Here is a 17,279-nt window from a genome sequence, read left to right as displayed (position 1 = left end):
TGTTTGGCAGAACCCACGAAACCATGGACCCACATAGCAGTTCGATCCCAGACGACTGGGTGACAGTGGCCTGGCCAGATGAGTCCTGATATCATTGCGAAGAGACGACGGTAGGGTTCGGGTGTTTGGCAGAACCCACGAAACCATGGACCCACATAGCGGTTCGATCCCAGACGACTGGGTGACAGTGGCCTGGCCAGATGAGTCCCGATATCATTGTGAAGAGACGACGGTAGGGTTCGTGTGTTTGGCAGAACCCACGAAACCATGGACCCACATAGCGGGTCGATCGCAGACGACTGGGTGACAGTGGCCTGGCCAGATGAGTCCCGATATCATTGCGAAGAGACGACGGTAGGGTTCGGGTGTTTGGCACAACCCACGAAACCGTGGACCCAAGTTGTAATCTGGACAATTCGCACTAATAATTTAGCCACCCATATCGTCCGACATGAATCTCATCGAACATATATGGGACGTAATAGAGAGGTCAGTTCTTGCACGAAATCCTCTACTGGCAATGATTTCGCAATTATGAACGGTTATCGAGGAGAAATGTCTCAATATTCCGAGTTACTACACTACGCCGGGCATAAGGAGGTCCGACACGATACTATGGGGTGTCCCATGACTTTTTTCACTTCAGTGTGGATTCCATAACGCGGTGTGCCTGACCTGGGGGGAAAGCATCTGCCGCAAGTCACGCCATTTGATAACTTCTTGCTCCACTCGTACACGAACCATAGTGATAAACATGCATCATGATACTGCACACTGAGTCGCCGATGCATTCCAATAGATGCCGTGCCCCTGCTGCTCACAAAACGAACGACGAACGCTGTACTGTTCTGTTCATGGCGCAAACCGCGTAGCCACTGTAAAGTAGGGATGGCGGTTATCGCTGAAACAAACGGTTCTCGGTTACACCTTTTTTTTGCCTCCAGTTTAAACTGACTGTTAAAGCCATTCATAACAACCGTTTTCTGAAATAACCGATTTTTGTCTTTTTATTGCTATCATTTCCGGTTGTAGACGTAGACATCGAACAATGAGTGAAAAATGGTAGGAATCCCTTAGACTTTTCCATTATAAGTTTCAAGACACCTCTAATCAAAATGGTAAATAAAATAGGTAAATAAAAGAAGACATAATTCATAAACTGTTCGTTGTTATTCAAGTAAAGTAATGAGGGTTACATGCTATAAGAAATCAGTGGTATTCTCCTGTTGATCCCAATTTTTTGAAACTCTGCTCCAAAATCATGTTGTAATCGAGGACCACAGTACTGTTTGGGAATTACTAATATTCAGTGTTAAAGGATGAAAACTGAGTTTGAAGAACTCTGTTTTTCGTGTTAAGCTGTCCGTTTGCAAGGGCCACAAACAGATAAAGGCATACTAAGTAGACGCAGGCAGCAAGTCAGGTACTTTCAATTTCTGTTACAAACAATGAATGAATTGTTAGGTTACTACTATTAATTTATTGCTATTGCCTTAACTACCTTTCCATTATTTTATTTTATAGATATGGCAGAGGAATAATTTGTCCTGTTTTTTTTCTTTAATTGTTGCGAGTGAAAAACCGATTTTGTGGTCAAATACGTTTATTTACTTTTTGACAGGAATAAGAATGCAACTGATTTTTCCGATGACAAAACTAAAAATGGTGCTTCAAAAAATTCAAATGAATAATTTCGATAGCAGAAAAATAGAACATTTACCAGAAACATTTACCTGACAGCAGTCAAAATTTCAGTAATGAAATAACCCACTGGGCAATATTTATTGTCTACTATGTTCATAAATACTCATTGTATAAAATGTTGATCAGTAAGTCGACTCGTTTCATCAGACCTGAAGGAACATAACCTCATACCAACGATAAATATTTCTGGGCTACAACCCTGCATACAGCTTGTACACTGCTCTCAAAATACGAAAGGATCACAGCTTCCAGATAGAAAAGGAAAACAGGTACAACACAGTCTCAGCAATGCTATACAGATTCATATGTCACGTTCTTGTTCCTTGTTTCAGTAGTCGATTTTATTAAAATAGCTCTGATCGCTTTTGCCATTTTCTGCAATAACACAACATTACAAAGCAATGGAAATTTCACTAATAAACATTACTATTTTTAAAACGAAAAATTTTAGCACTGCTGCTATGGCTAATGGTTATTACGGTTTTTTACTCCGTTGTTAGTAAACAATAAGAAAAAGACACCCTTTGTAGCCAAGACCAAAGAAATACAGAAAAATTCTGGTTATTGAGAACTGAAATACTGGTATCTGTTTTAACCGGTCGGTATTTTCTATCCCTACGTAAACTAGGGATGGCAGTTATCGCTAAAACAACCGGTTTTAGGTTATATCGTTTTTTCAATGCCAATTTAACCAGACTATTCAAACCGCTGAAAATAAATGGTTTCTGAAAAGAAACGAATTTCAGTTTTTTATTTCCGTTAATTCCTGTACTAAACGTAGAAATCGAACAAAGACTGAAAAATTTTGACTCCCTTGGTTTTAAGATGTGTAGAATCAAAATGTTAAATTCAGTAGATTAATAAAAGAAAAATTATTACGTCCACCATTCGCTGCTTTTCTAGGAAAGTGATAAGTGGTTGGTTAGTACACAAAATCATCAGTATCCTTCTATTGATTCTAATTTTTTGTAACTCTGATTAAAAATCATTTTGTAATCGGGGGTCATACCGCTAACTGGACATTACGAGTAGTGAGTGCTAAAAAATGAAAACTGACGTTGAAGGGTTCTATTTTTAATGTTAATTCGTCCATTTTTGAGGGCTACAAGTAAATAAAGGCATGTTATGTAGACACAAGCAGCAGATAAGCTGCTTCCTGATTTTATTGCTAACTATTACGTTACAAGTTTGCTGTGGCTCCTCACGTTTTTAATCATTTAAATTAAATCAAGCGTTGTGCTTCAGTGATACAGCACTTCGTGAAAACTTCCAGCCTAGGGATGGTGCCATTCTGTAATACAACTGATGTCCGACGACGATAGCGAGAAACTACCATATAGGCCAAATAGGGCGTGTACTCGCGATGCATCCAATAGATCACACCTCATGGTAATAGGTATATTATTGTCTCAGCAATGCTGTACCAATTCCTTTGTCATATATTTTTTGCTCGTTTCTGTTGGCATTGTTATTAAAAGAGCTCTGATGGCTTTTACCGTTTTCTCTAATAACGGAAAATTTCACATCAATGTAAATTTTACGAATAAAAATTACTCGTTATTTAAAAACAGTTTATTTAGAAACGAACAATTTTAGCACAGCTGCTACGAATAATTAAAATTTCGGTTTCCTTACTCAGTCATTAGTAAAAATTAAAAACACTTATTATAACCGGTAGCAGACAGATACCAAAAAATAGCGGTTATTCCGAATTAATCGGTCCGTTTTTCCCATCCCAGATCGAAACTTGTATTCTCGCAGCGTTCCGCTTGCCACCTGTTGGACGTTCATATAAAACACGTGAAATTGTACTGCCAACTTGCGGAGCAATGGCACGGTAAATCAAATGTTTACGAGTCCGCAGCTCGTGGTCGTGCGGTAGCGTTCTCGCTTCCCGCGCCCGGGTTCGATTCCCGGCGGGGTCAGGGATTTTCTCTGCCTCGTGATGACTGGGTGTTGTGTGATGTCCTTAGCTTAGTTAGGTTTAAGTAGTTCTAAGTTCTAGGGGACTGATGACCATAGATGTTATGTCCCATAGTGCTCAGAGCCATTTGAACCATTTTTTGAAATGTTTACGACTTTAAGATTTTCGGTTGACTCTCTCTCGTACACACTGATTGTAAACTTTCCATTTCACGTTAGCCGGGAACTTTGTTTCGGAAAAACTCATCACTTTGCCAACAGCAAGCAATTTGTATTTTTCCGGTTACTTCTTTGCTGTCCAGCCACTAGCATTCTTAAACTGGCGTAAATACAAAAGTAATAAACATGTTCTAGGGTTTCGTTCTCGACTTGTGCTGTTTTCTTCTCGATGTATCGGTTATACACCAGTAGACACTTGATTCTTTAATGAATCGAACTCCTATTTATAAAACAGGTTCAAACGTCTGATTACTGTACAACTGAGCTATGTGTTGAACATTCAACATTAAGTATATAAGCGAGAAAAAGTTGAGGAAACGTTTGAAATTACGCTTAATGTTTGATGGAAGTCGCTAAGTTGTCTCATTACGAAACACTACATGAGTATAGCTTGGGTAATTTGCGCTCCATTTGAAGCAAAAAAAAGTTTTTCATATATCTCAATGTTTATGACTGCTATCTCCTGAAGTATGTGTCGTGCATTGATATAATTTCTCAGTTGCATTCAGTAATGTATGATATTGTCTCAAAATTGTGTTGCGAATAGATTACTAGTACAAAAGTAATAAATTAAAACCTCAAGCCTCATGTTGCAGTTTTACTGCGGGCCATTTTAAGCAGACGCTAGTTTTGGAGGCATCTAAATGTCTATGACGTCATAGGTACTGAATTATGTGTCGCACAGTGATATAATATTGCACGTACATTAAGTGGTATATGTGGATACTGTGTGGAAACTGTGTTGCTAATAGAATCAGTAATAAAGATATAATAAATTAAAACATCATATCTGATGCTGTAGTTTTACTACATGAATAGGGAAAACGTAGTAAATGACACACTTTCCTCCTTTCATCATTTTGTACGGGTGTAAGTGACAAAAGTTTCATAAACGTTTGAAATTATGTATAAAGTTTGTTGGAAGTGGATAAGTGCTCAGATCCTCGAATGGTGGATGAATCAAGTCCAGGTATTTGCGCGCCTTCAGTTATAGAGCCTAGAGACAGACAAGCGGCTTCTAACGGTAATACTGTTCTGCTCGCGTGAAAGTTTTGACGTAAGATTATACCTCTTAACGAGCAGGCTATGACAAAAGTTGGGCTAAGTTTTTAAAGTCGTTCAATAATTACGTGAAATACTGAAAACCAAATTTGTGTTGCCCCTTGATGCCGTTAGATAGGCAACCAGCAACTGTTATTCAGTTCGGTTTTCGGCATAGTCACTTAGGTGCATAGATTATGTCGTTTATAATTGAGTTAAAGACCAATTATCAAATTAGCTCTATTAAGATCCTTCATTTCTTGCTGAAGTTTATCTGAAATATTAGCAAACTGTGCAACGTAATCAGCTAAACGATGGTGAATCAATAATGTCCCGTCAACACATAATCGTTTATCGTTTTCGCCGTCTTCGTATCTCAAAACTTCGTGTAGGGCAACTGAGAACAGTTTTGGTACTATGGAGTCTCCATGATTGACTTCTCTTTTGTGTTGAATTTTACGCTGTCGCGATGACGTCTAATGGGAGCTGTAGTATTGACTTGTTATTCATTATAGTGATGCAGGCTAACTCTGATTTATTTCCGAAGCAGTGTTTGTTCGGACTTTATAGTAACTAGGTAGGAAGTTCCGTGGTAATGGCATTTTTGTACAAATAAAGCAATAACTTAAAAATCTACTAACAAAATTTTTGTACCATCAAAGAACGTTAACATACACCACATATGGGCAGTTAGCATAGAAATAGCTCTTTAATTTCCTTCTGTACTGCCTCGGTTAGTAGCCACTGCATCCAACGCGTCTGCTACATTTAGGCGAGTCAGCTCGATATTTGCTTAAAGGGGCGTGGGGAAACCGTCTAAAAGACGCAATCACGCCGCCCAGTGTTCCAGGTCAATGGCCGTTAATACGGCACGTACAGTGGAAATGGGATCAGCTGCCTTCCCTATCGCAAAAGTTAGCTCTACCTGTTACGGTACACTAACTGCAAGCAGTCCCCCCGCCCCCGCGCCGGACAGCCTCGTTAACTTGTTCTCTCCAATTTGCACCGTATAAAGCACGTAACGGTCCCTTTTCCCTTCCATTGCAAGGCCTCTCAGGCCAGCTCCTTTGAACTCTGGATGCGTAAAGGAAACACCCATTTTAACGGCGAACGCTGACGCGACTCCGACCTTGATCTAAAACCGCGACTTCCAAAGCGTTTCACTCGTTACATACACTCATGTTCAGAAAAAAACAGAACACCTGGAACGACTAGAGATAGGACTTTCATATTCACAGAACATGTACATTAGTATGTTCAGCAAAAATGATTAGCATTTCAATCACCTCGGTTCAGCTTGTGTCCTGTTACCTAGTAGGCAGAAGGTCTGCTATGGGCCTTGCTAACCTGTTCCATGCGTGATGGTATGGTTCAAATCTTATACCTCTGTCAGGAAACAAAGGGTGTTATTAGGAAAGAGACATCACCCAACTGGGAACTAATTACATGTGGGGTCTCACAAGGTTCCATTTTAGGGCTCTTACTTTTTCTTGCGTATATCAATGACCTTTCATCAGTAACATTACCAGATGCCAAGTTTCTTTTGTTTGCCGATGATACAAACATTGCAATAAATAGCAAATCAAGTGTAGTCTTAGAAAGATCGGCTAATAAAATATTTATGGTCATTAGTCACTGGTTCCTAGCCAATTCTTTGTCACTAAACTTTGAAAAAACACACTACATGTAGTTCAGAACTTGTAAGGGGTGTCCCACGAGTATATGCCTAACATACGATGACAAGCAGATAGAAGAAGTGGACAGTGTTAAATTCTTGGGATTACAGCCTGATAATAAATTCATCTGGGAGGAGAACATCACAGAACTGCTGAAGCGTCTTAACAAATCTCTGTTTGCAATGCGAATTGTTTCAGACATAGAGGATATAAAAATGAAAAAGCTGGCGTACTATGCTTACTTTCATTCCATAATGTCATATGGGATTATTTTTTGGGGTAATTCATCAAGACAAGCTAAAGTTTTCCGGGCACAAAAACGTTCAGTAAGAGTTATGTGTGATGTGAACTCAAGGACGTCCTGCAGAAGCTTGTTTAGGGAACTAGGGATACTAACTGCTGCTTCCCAATATATTTATTTCTTAATGAAATTTGTCATTAAAAATATATCACGTTTTCAAACCAACAGCTCAGTTCTATACTAGAAATAAGAATAATCTTCACAAGGATATAAAGTCACTAACTTATGCACAAAAAGGTGTGCATTATTCAGCAACACACATTTTCAATAACTTGCCAGTAGCCATGAAAAGCTTAACAACCAATGAAATTCAGTTTAAGAGAAGCCTAGGGGATTTATTGATGGCCAACTCCTCCTACTCTATTGATGAATTTCTCAGTAGAACCAACTGATGTAACTTTTGCACCATTTCAGTGCAGTAATGTGTTCACTGTTGTAACCTCCCCACAGAATTTTTATATGAAACCATGAACCATGAACCAAGCGTAAACTCCCCACAAAATTAATAATTAAATGAATTTTTCTAATATTGTAACCTCTGAACAAAATTAGCTCCCATTTATGATGTCTATGCTGAAATGCATTCACATTTAAAGTAACCTCAAAATTGAATTCGTAAATCCAAAAATAATAATAAAAACCAAATTAGCAACCTGATAAATTTTATGAGGACAGCAGCGCTGCCCTTCGGCCCTGTATTCTGAATAAAAAAGCAAAAATTCTTACCTCAATAAAAACTGCAAATATATCTGCTCTTACATAATAATTTTCGACACAGCTTCGTGCAATGCTGGCGTATATTTTTTTTTTTTTTTTGATTCTTGGAAGGAATGATCATGCATTGGAAATATTCTTTAAATTGAAATGAATGCTTTTATTTAAAAAAGTTACTTTATATTGTAAATATTATTATTGGGGCATTTTTTTGGAACAAATTAAATGACAATTAACATACATTATTAGATATGCGCAAGGCTGCTTCTTTACCTTCTACAATAATACCCATCCTGCAGAGTCCTGACCAGAGTCCCGAGCAGAGCACACAGCCGACACGCGCCGACTCCCGCCGACTCACACAGACTACTCAAGACTACTACTGTCGACTCGTGCAGACAAGCGCAGACTAGCGACAAGCAACAACTAACGACATACTACTCTCTGGTCAGAGACTATGCCATGCCTCGCCCATCGCCGGCAAAGCATACGTCTTACATAACCCTCCACTGTGGGGGCAAAAATTTGGCAGCGATTGTGAGTCAATTGGACTTGCCATGAGCAACAAATTTTTCCTAATTAACTAACTTTACAATCACAGAATATATACATATATATAGGTGCAGAACATGAAATAAAATATATTGCACATGCACTGAGTACTGAACATATCAAGCAAAGACAAAATGTATACATACACAATGAGTACAAATCATATTAACAAATGACAAAAGTGCACACGCACTGTAGTACAGAACATATCAGGAAATCACAAAATTTATACGTATTGAGTACAAATCATATTAACAAATGGCATAAAGTGCACATGCACTGTAAAACTCTTTAGCATTTTTACAACAAATAAACATGTCAAGGAGTGAAATAAAGTGCACACGCACTGTAGAAGTCTTTAGCATTTTTACATAATATATCATGGAGTGAAATAAAGTAAACACGCACAGTATAAGTCTTTAGCATATTTAGGACAGCTGATCTTGTTAACAAATGAAATGAAGTGCACACGCACTCTATATGTCTTTATCATTTTACAAGAATTTAAACGCATTGTATAAGTGTTTACCATTTTACAAGAACTAGGAAAGGAATGGGAAGGATTGCATCATGGTTGTAGCACTTTAGGTTGCACGCAGCTGCACTGAAAGTCCATATCTTTCTACAGAAGCACAACACCAAGTGAGACAATCTGAAGTTTTTTTCCTTGAAGTATTAATCAGTGTAGCCAAGACACTAAAATGTCGTAATAATATTCCATGTTATCATTTTGGTAGTACATTAGGCACACCAAACAGTGAGACCATAATAACATCTCCATCGCTCAAGGTGGTGGACAGCATGTCGTGTCAACACCACGTTCTTGCAAGGTACACCAACGTAGAATTAGTGCAAAAACCAAATATAGTGTTCCATGATCATGAGGATAGACAGGACAAACGGATATTGCAGTAATTTCTGGTAATTAGGTCAGAAGGTGAAGGACATTAAGTCACATACTAGTCTTCATTGAGAATTACACTAGCCTAACAACTGATTTGAGTAATTGGTGGCACTCATCGCCCAGTTACTGAACATTTCTGTACCATGTATAAACTATTACAGAATAATGTTCATAAATTATCTGTTTACAGAGAACATTGGCACTCATTGGCCAGTTACAAACCATCAGAAGTCATCATTCAAAACAGGAGCTAATGAATGGCATAGTATTAACATAATTCACTTAGTTATAGTAATCATTGGCACTCATTGTCCAGTTACAAAATATATAGCAAGTATTGAATAGTACAAAACATTTTTCATCATTCAAGTGACATACGACATATTTAAAATAATTATTGGCATTCATTGACCAGTTACAAACCATATAGCAAGTATTGAATAGTACAAAACATTTTTCATCATTCAAGTGACATATGACATATTTAAAAATAATTATTGGCACTCATTGGCCAGTTACAAGGTATTCATATAGTTTTGCAAAACATTATTCAGTATTATTCAGAAGTTACCATTCAAAATGAGAGTCAATTATTGGCATAGCATTTATAGAGTATAACAAAATATTATTTACAGAAATTATGGGCATAGTATTTATGCATTATTACAAAGCATCATTCAGTATTACTCAGAACTGATCACTCCAGTGACATAGGACATATTGAAAATGTAACATACTATAACTATTATTCAAGGTCTGTGACTAGAAAACATTATTCAGTATTACTCAGAATTCATCATTCAAATGAGATGTTACTCAGAAATGATCATTCCAGTGACTTAGAACGTATTGAAAATGTAACATACTGTAACTATTATTCAATGTCTGTGACTAGAAACATTACTCAGAATTACTCAGAACTCCTTTTTTGTTTTTGTGCTAGCTATGCATTGCGTTGAGATCGATAATTAATTACTGGGGCATAACAATATTTGATGTGTAACGTCGTTCGTCATGAGTCAGCTGTAGCAAGGTTATGAAACAAGTAGAGTATATGTGATCACATTCATAAATGACATAGGTTTAATGGACAACTGCTTATAGCACATTAATTTCATGAATAATTTCTTCTGCAAAAAATACAAAATGGATTATTAAACTGAAAGAAGAAACGCATATTATGCTGAAAAGTAGTGAACTTCGAATTAACAGGTAGTGAAATGTGTATAAAATATATATTTTCTCTAGCTGTCCTTTCCAAAACCTTCAGTCATCATACCATGCGACATAAGACATACAGTCAAAACGAACTGCAACAAATACTTAAATAACTACATAGCATAAATACATAAACTTCAACATTATCCTCATCTGCAAAGAAAAAACTTCATGATCCATATCATCATAACTCCATTATTATCAACACTTGTAAAGAAAAACTTCATTATCCATATTAGCATATTTTTCATCATTATTCATCACCATCCATTATCATCTGCAAAAAAGGCACTTCATTATTCATTATACAACTATTCCTTATTTCAAGCATATTTCATCACTAAAACTAAGATGTGTAGTTCTGTCTGACAGCCTGCATCAATCGCCTCGTATTCTGAAAGAAAAAATTAGTTAAGACTGCTATTCTACGATGTGTATAGTATATTCTTGTTAATGCTTGTTAATTCTGATCCATTTACCCTTCGTCACGAGGTATTGCATCTTCTTTCCCTCATTCCGAAGGTGAAATTCCCATTTCTGTTTAATTTATTTCTTTTACACGTTATTTCTTTCTGAAAATGATGAACAAAGATTAATGTCTTGCATTTAAATCATATACCCACTAAATAAGAACTGGTTTATAGTAACATAATTGAGCATACAGCATAGCATGACAGAAAACGTAATATGTCATAAAACATAGACAGTGTGCAGGTGCAAAAAAAAAAATGTACACTGAGTATCACAATGTAGCAGCAAAAAAAAAAAAAAATGTAAAATAGTCACGATGTTGAGATATCATAATGCAAAAATGTCAAAGTCAACTGGTGTTTGTTATATCTTAAATATTTCATAGTGCATACAAACAAAACAGGAAAACAATCATATATACATGAAAAATGGAAAATATGCATACGGTCTGATATATAACGACAAGAAATGTGACCCTCTTTGTGTTTAGCTTGTATGTTGTGTAGTTAATAGAGGCGAGAATTGTAGACTTTAATGGAGAGAGAATTTAATAAAATTAATATGTCACTAGATAGAATTGCATAATTATTCATAAGATACGTAAGTTTATCTGGAAAATATGCACGGTCTGATGTGTAACGACAAGAAGAGCGACCTGCTAACCTTACCTTGCCGGGCACTTGCCAAGAAAAAATACGATAATCATCAGTAAGTTATCACATAAATATAATTGCATAAGTGGTCATAAAATGTGTAAGTTCATCTGGAAAAATATGCACAGTCTGATGTGTAACGACAAGAAAAGCGACCTGCTAACCTTACCTTGCCGGGCACTTGCCAAGAAGAAATACGATAATCATCAGTAAGTGTTCATGTGAATATTATTGCATAAGTGGTCATAAAAATATTAGGAAATGGCATTACAGTGTGATAAATCATAAAGTATGTTCATTCAATAAAAGGTTTGATGTTGGAGACGTGGTGGTTCCCAATGGTTTTTCTGGTTCTCAAAGTTTCGACGTGTACTATATTGGGGTGAGGAATGCTGCGAATTCAATATGGACCTGCGTATAGAAGCTCAAATTTACTGCATCTACTCTTTCCTCTGTTGGATAAATAGTGTGTACGTACTAATATCTTCTGTCCAATGTGAAAGTCACGGCGTATACAAACCTGTTTTTGCTGTCTTCTCCGGCGCTCTGCGGCACGTTTGATGTTGTTCAGCGCAATGTCAATTATTTCATGGTGTCGTAGTCGACGAGATGTAGGAAAGGTTACTAATTCTCGGCACGTTTGATGTTGTTCAGCGCAATGTCAATTATTTCATGGTGTCGTAGTCGACGAGATGTAGGAAAGGTTACTAATTCTTTAATTTTGTTAGGTGGTTCAACATTTTTCAATATAACAGACGGAGATAGCATAGTAGATTCATTTGGTATGGAATTAATTACATCCTGGAATGAGAGTATGTATGTGTCCCAATCAATATGTTTTTTTATGGCAGTATATTCTACACAGTTTACCAATTTCTCTCATTAATCGTTCACAAGGGTTCGAAGAAACATGGTACCTGGATATATAGATCGGAGAAATGTTTCTAGCTCGCAACATACGTGTCCATATAGCAGATCGAAACTGTGATCCATTGTCGGAAATTACTTTCAACACATGCCCTACATGAAATAAAAAATGTTTTACAAATGCTTTCAAAACAGTTTCAGCAGTAGCTTTGCGTAATGGAGTGAAGGTAACAAATTTTAAAGTGAGTTCAACAGCGACAAAGATGTAGCAAAAACCTCTATTAGTTCTGGGAATCGGACCAAAAATGTCTACAGCGGCCATATGTCTCAATTTAACAGGTACAATGGGCTGTAACGGAGGAACATGTGAAGTCGTGTCTGATTTAGCTTTCTGGCAGATTTTACATGACGCTAAAACTCGTCGTATACGTTTCTCCATGTTGGCAAAATAACAGTTCTGTCTCAGTATAAGAAAACGTTTTCTGGCTCCGTAATGTGCGTAACTTAAATGAGTATACCAGATTAATTTGTTAACAAGTTCGTCAGGAATACACAATAACCAATTGTTGCTGTCAGGATGAGAGCGGCGAAACAGAATGTTATTGCGTACAGTGTACTGATTTCTAATGGTAACATTATTCCTATCTTGCCAAAGGGGTTTAATTTCTTTCCACACGTTGTCTTTACTTTGCTCTTGTGCTATGTCTTGTAATGACGACGAAATGAAATTTTCAAATGCAACTTGTTGAATGTACATGACGCTGAAATTTGCTTTGCAGAAGTTGGTTGCGATGTCTTGCTGATTGTTGTTAAGAGAACGGGATAGTGCGTCTGCTACAATATTTTGTAAGCCGGGAATGTGAACAATTGTAAAATTAAATACCTGCAAATAAAGTTTCCATCTACTTAATCTGTCGTGTGTAAATTTAGCCGAAATTAAAAACTATATCCCTCTACGGTCTGTGTAAACGGTGGTATGTCTTCCATAAAGAAAATGCCGAAATCTCGTAAAAGCCCATACAACACATAATGTTTCAAGTTCTGTAACAGAATAATTGCGTTTAGCAGGTGACAGAATGCGACTTGCAAAAGCGATGTTTTTAATTACTGTAGTGCCATCTTCTTCAATTTCCTGAAAAATGTGTACGCCTAAAGCGGTGTTAGAACTGTCGGTAGCAATGGAAAAATTCCTGGTAAGATCTGGGTGCGATAAAAGTAGTGCATTCAACAAGGCATGTTTCAAATAACATTTTCGTGAACAAGATTCTGTGTATCTGAAGTATTGCTTACGTTGCTGGAAGATGCAACCTGTACTGTATCTAGTCAAATTCTATCTGACGTGTTATTGTTTTCAGGAGGATACCGTGGCATTTCCACTATTTGAACTGTTCTGTTATTTCTTCCTGACGAATTACGTTCGGGATGATACCTACTGTCTGGTTCATTCATGATAATATGTTGTTGCTGATGTTCTTGCTGCTGATAAGACCGACTGTTATTAAATGTACGTTGAAAATTGTGCTCATTATTTTTACGTCTGTCCTGATAGTCATTTCTATACGGTGCACTGCGATACGAGTTAAAATGATGTGTTTTCTGTACGTAGTGATTCCCTTGTTGCTGTGCGTTACTATTTGTTGGAGCTGATGCTATACGTGCACGCGGCGAAACATTAAAGCTTGGTTGACCTTGTACATTACATTGTTGGTTAGGTATGCTAGCCGGTTGGTTTTCATGCTGTTGCGGAGAAAAACGTCTATTGTTACCAAAATGTGTTTGCGACTGCTGAAAATTTTGTACATACTGATGATTAAAATTTTCTCTGATATTTAAATTAGGCTGGTAGTTATTTCTGGAGCGTCTAATGAAAACTGTCACTTTCGGTAAAACTTGTCGTATCAGGTTTTCTTTACACTTTTCTTAATTCTAAGTAGAGCGATAGTTGAAGAGCTGTTTTAATAGATATAAAGGATAGTAGAAGAGAAGGCAGCAGTGCAGAAAACTAAAGATGAAACAGCACTACTACGGCTCGGGGCCCTGTGCACGCTATGGCACATATTCATCAAAGCGTAATGAATCCCCTGAGGTCAGTTACGCGCTACAAATAAATTTTAGTTTCTGCATTACAGGCAATGGCGGTGAAAATTCAAAAACAAATTGCTGTATCCAAGCTAATTTTAGTTTCTGCATTACAGGCAATGCTGATAAAAGTACAAAAATAAATCGACGTATCCAGTTCAAAGCGTGTACCTGTACTCTGTCATTTTCAAATACCTTATATTTTTCTACGGATAAAAATTGCTCGTAATCAACGTTATCGTCTCTGAATGTGTGAACAGGTTCAGGATTGCATGAGAATCTGTTTGTCTGTGATTGTTCGGAATCTAAGTCACGTACTCTCTGTAAATTACATAAATTATACTGGCTCTGTGAGTGTGACAAATGTTCGCAATGTGCCGTATGCTGTGACGTGTTAGTGACTGAAACATTTCTCATTTTTGTCACTTTAATACGTTCGTCAATTTGGTTGATCTGTTGTTCAACTTTTTATCAATTTCCGTATCCAGAGTGTGTGAAAGTTATGGTGACTTTAAATTAAACTCGTGGCGTATCTGTATTGCGTTTTCTGAACATTGGTCAGTGACTGCATTAATTTCATCTCTAAGTGATTCTGTTATGTCTGCATGTCTATTACCTAATTCTTGTGCAACAGATCTAATTTCATCACTACTGTTACTAGCACAAGCCTTAATTTCGTTACGTAATTGTTCTTTAGTATCATGACGTTGCACGGTAACAGCTGTAACCTGTTCACAAAGTTGTTTGTTCTGTTCATTAACGTTGTCGTGTTTTTCGTTCGGCTGCTTAAACTTTCATTAAATTGTTTGATCGACCTGTCATATTTTTCATTAAGTCGTTTGCACGATTCATTAAGTTTGTCGCATTTTTCATTAACTCGTTTGAGATTTTCATTAAGCTGTTTGTTCTGTTCACTAAGTTGTTTGTGATTGAAGTCTTGTCTTTCACTCTGTTGTGTGGAGTTTTCATTAAGCTGATGTTTGAGATTTCCATTATTTTCATTAAGTTGTTTGAAATTTGCACTATGTTGTAGCAATAGTGCCATAATTTGATCCAACCCAATATTATCTACTCTATTCTCTGTGCTGTTTGATGGCGTACATGCAATTGTCACGTTTTGTGTAAGCATTTGGTCATTCTGTGATTCTCAAAAAGGTTTCCCAATCGGATGTGCACTGTTAGTCACTACCTCGGAATCAAATAAATCTGTCCTATTTTGAGTATACTGTTCATTTTCGTTAAGAAAATTCATCTGTTCACTATGCAAATTTTGCAAACCGGGTGTGTTAAACTGGGCAGCGTTCATTGTAAGAGAACGTACCGCGTCATCAGTTGTCTTTAAATTAACAGAGGACACAACTGAGTTTGTTTGCTCATCATTAGCATTAAAATCATTACTAGTGATCAGTACGCACTGATTGCCTGTAAATGGAGAATTGTCATCATTACACTGAGTGTCGCAAATATTATCGGTCAAATTATTAGAGTCGGTTATTTCGCTCATTACACATCGCGATGTACTGTTAACAGTTTTTCGCGGCATTTTCACTAATCAAAATTAAGCACAAATGAAACAAGGACAATGCAAAATGCAACAAACACAATTACAACAAAGAGCAACAAATTGCCGATGATCTGTGAAAGAAAGAGTGACAAATTAGTAAATGCGCTGCGCCAGATGCAAACTACGTTTAAGTAAATAAGAGCAGATATATGACTACTTATCAGAAGATTCACAAAGAAATACGATCCTGGCCGGATGTCGCCAAGTGTAACCTCCCCACAGAATTTTTATATGAAACCATGAACCATGAACCAAGCGTAAACTCCCCACAAAATTAATAATTAAATGAATTTTTCTAATATTGTAACCTCTGAACAAAATTAGTTCCCATTTATGATGTCTATGCTGAAATGCATTCACATTTAAAGTAACCTCAAAATTGAATTCGTAAATCCAAAAATAATAATAAAAACCAAATTAGTAACCTGATAAATTTTATGAGGACAGCAGCGCTGCCCTTCGGCCCTGTATTCTGAATAAAAAAGCAAAAATTCTTACCTCAATAAAAACTGCAAATATATCTGCTCTTACAAAATAATTTTCGACACAGCTTCATGCAATGCTGGCGTACATTTTTTTTGATTCTTGGAAGGAATGATCATGCATTGGAAATATTCTTTAAATTGAAATGAATGCTTTTCTTTAAAAAAGTTACTTTATATTGTAAAAATTATTATTGGGGCATTTTTTTTGGAACAAATTAAATGACAATTAACATACATTATTAGATATGCGCAAGGCTGCTTCTTTACCTTCTACAATAATACCCATCCTGCAGAGTCCTGACCAGAGTCCCGAGCAGAGCTGACAGCCGACACGCGCCGACTCCCGCCGACTCACACAGACTACTCAAGACTACTACTGTCGACTCGTGCAGACAAGCGCAGACTAGCGACAAGCAACAACTAACGACATACTACTCTCTGGTCAGAGACTCTGCCATGCCTCTCCCATCGCCGGCAAAGCATACGTCTTACACTGTAAATAAGTGTGTGTGTGTGTGTCTAAGTACAATCTAACTTCTGCACCATTTCAGTGCAGTAATGTGTTCATTGTAAATAAGTATTATAGTAGTTCTATTATATGTTTATTACCTTATAAACAAAAACTTTTTTTTAATTTTAAATTCACTGCATTAGTGTTTGTAAAATGATTCTTTCATATAGTGTTCATTTAAAAATGGCGATCATTCCACTTGGGACCTGTGGAAGGTACATTAGCTTATTTGTTTTGAAAGGGTACAGTACCGCCCGACGTTGAAAATAGGTACAACTTACTTCATTATTTTTGTCAGAACAACACATTTCTTGTGTAAAAAATAACTCAATTTCAATTAATACAGCGAAGCCGGATACAAGTGTGGGAAGGAATGACAATTTATTTATTTAATTGA

The sequence above is a fragment of the Schistocerca nitens genome, chromosome 6, assembly GCF_023898315.1.
Source record: "Schistocerca nitens isolate TAMUIC-IGC-003100 chromosome 6, iqSchNite1.1, whole genome shotgun sequence".
NCBI classification, from domain to species: domain Eukaryota; kingdom Metazoa; phylum Arthropoda; class Insecta; order Orthoptera; family Acrididae; genus Schistocerca; species Schistocerca nitens.
Note: the sequence above shows the minus strand (reverse complement) of the source record.